Genomic DNA, 2,500 nt, shown 5'->3' with positions numbered 1-2,500 from the left:
TGTTCCAGAACAAAAGCTTTTTGTGTCGGAAAAATAGGTCAACCATGATACGTCACAATTACGGCGGCGCCCAGGAAAAATTCCTTTTTTTTTAAATTGGAAACAAACTGCTTTGATTGGGAAAAAAAAAGTTGAATATTTTTAATTGTTAACATTATGTTTTGTGGTTTAAGGTTATTTTGTTGTTTAAGTGGAGGTTCCTTTAAGGTGGGGGTACACGTGAATTTAAAGGGCATTTTAAGAGGTTTAAAGAAGGGACAAAAGAAAGAAAATTATTTTTGGAACACCAACAGACAGTTGAACCCAACCCAAGAGCACACCAGCTTGGTAGGGGATTCTTTGGGTTTCCATATATCAATTTTCAAACCACATCAAATCTTAACTATTTCTTATTTCTCCAAATTTTACTACTATTTTGAGAAAAACTATCCCCTCCAAAATTTAAAAATTTACAAAACACCCCAAAACATCGATTTGTGTTTTGAGCATTGGTTTTTGTATTGCTTGAAACGCGAAGGAGATATTTCCATTAAACCGATTTAAGAGGCTTTTATGTGTACCCCCGCCTTAAGAGCAGGCCGGAAGAAAATTTAAGTTCTCCGGAGGCACTCCTCGCGCTGCGAGCAATAAGAACCGGTCAGCGGTAACGCACGCAAATGTAAACAGAATATTAAAACCCTTGGTGAGCATGAAATCATTGAACTTCGAAGCTTTCGTACTGCATGTTAATTAGCTTGCGAGCAATTTTATAGCTAGGCATTTCATCATTAAGTATCCCAAAGTTTAAGAGTGCCTTACTGAGCATTCTCTACAACACGACAAGGCAACCGGCACGAACTGAATTGCCAAAAGATATTACCTTAATCACCAGCTAAAATAACAAGATGCAAGATATTCTATAGGAGATGTTCTAACGTTCTTAGGTGAAATCGCCGTATTAATATTATTTGAAAGAAAGACAATCGCGAATAAAAAGTACGAAATATCAAAATTTTGTCTTGGTATACATTTGAAATGTATTGGCCTGCAAAAACTTACGGAGTGGCCGCGGAGTTTTTCGCATCAAACGATTCGCAAAGTATATAATATTCACATCCACTTTTAATTTTGATCAAAATCCGAACACCAGGAAGAGAAAAGTTTGTTAGAACATGATTTATTTTCAGCTTTTTGAAAAAACGTCTCTTGAAACCCCTTGTAAATGATAAGGCTAAGGCTTAGGGGTCCCCAGGGGTATTGGGGTCGGGGGGGGGGGGGGGGCAGCATTGAAGGTGAAAAAAAACTGATACCATGTTTCTTGAGAGGAAGGGTGAAAGTTCCCTATTATAAAAGTAGGTTTTTATCTGTTGACCTGCTCTTTGAAATATTTTGCCAACGAAACTCCAATCTTTACGGTGCAAAATGTCCCCAAAAATGCTTTTTGAGGCCTAACCTTCCCTTCCCCTCCTGATTCTTAGCTCAGGTTTTTGCTAGAAATCAAACAAATGCCACTGTGATTAGTTTCATCCCAAGGACTAACTACACACGAAATATGAAGGAAGGTTTTCTTTGACCATTTCCAATTTTGCTCAAGCCTGAGAGACATTCGCTCTTAGTTGTTTGACCTGGAAAAAAAGTTTTCAAGGTTATTGAAAATGACTTTTGTGTAAGTGCATCTTAGTTGTAGCCAGCTAACTACAGAACTGATTTTCTTTGCACCAAGTTGTTGCATGAATTTTTAAGTCTTGATTTGCGATTGAGTTTTACCAATGTGCGAGCCAGCGAGCCACGTGAGCCAAGGGGCGAGCCATACGTACGAGCCCATGGCGGCGAGCCATGTGGGCCAAGAAGCGAGTCATGGGAGTCATGACTGCGAGTCAGCATGCGAGTCACACAGTTATTGGAAGCTAACCGTTCTAAAATGGGTGCAGTTATGAAAGCAATTCCTCACGGGACCATTTACCATTAGAACCCACAAATGACCACCTCCCAACGTCAGTGGCTTCATAGCTCAGTTGGTTAGAGCGTCGCACCGGAATTGCGAGGTCACGGGTTTCAGGCCTCTCTACGCAATTGCAAAAATTGCTTTCATAACTGCGAAGATCATAGCTTCACTTAATTTCATATCCGCAGTTCATATGTGATTCCTTTTATATACCATTTCATCATTGATACATTTCTCACGGGACCATTAGAACCCACAAATGACCAGCTGCCAACGTCAGTGGCTTCATAGCTCAGTCGGTTAGAGCGTCGTACCGGAATTGCGAGGTTACGGGTTCAAACCCCGTTGAAGTCCTGAAATTTTCAGGCTTCTCTACGCAATTGCAAAAATTGCTTTCATAACTGCGAAGATCATAGCTTCACTTGATATTTCTATCTGTGAACTAATTTGAAAAAAAAGATTTTCTCTAGTCTCATGTGAAATTGCCCATCTTCACTGTGCTGTTTTTGAATTATAAGCCCCTAGAGCTGCAATTTAGGGTCTTTTTAGAAGGTCATACTGTTGCTATGGTAACCT

General features: G+C 39.9%; 1 non-coding gene across 1 annotated transcript; it reads left to right on the top strand.

Annotated features, from left to right (window-relative positions):
- Positions 1-2,205: 2,205 nt before the first annotated feature.
- Positions 2,206-2,278, top strand: Trnas-gga (transfer RNA serine (anticodon GGA)). Its single transcript has one exon. It is a non-coding gene; the product is annotated as a tRNA-Ser (tRNA).
- The last annotated feature ends 222 nt before the right edge of the window (positions 2,279-2,500 follow it).

Source organism: Montipora foliosa, unplaced genomic scaffold (genome assembly GCF_036669935.1).
Source record: "Montipora foliosa isolate CH-2021 unplaced genomic scaffold, ASM3666993v2 scaffold_465, whole genome shotgun sequence".
NCBI classification, from domain to species: Eukaryota; Metazoa; Cnidaria; class Anthozoa; order Scleractinia; family Acroporidae; genus Montipora; species Montipora foliosa.
Note: the sequence above shows the minus strand (reverse complement) of the source record. Positions and strands in the feature narration are given on the sequence as shown.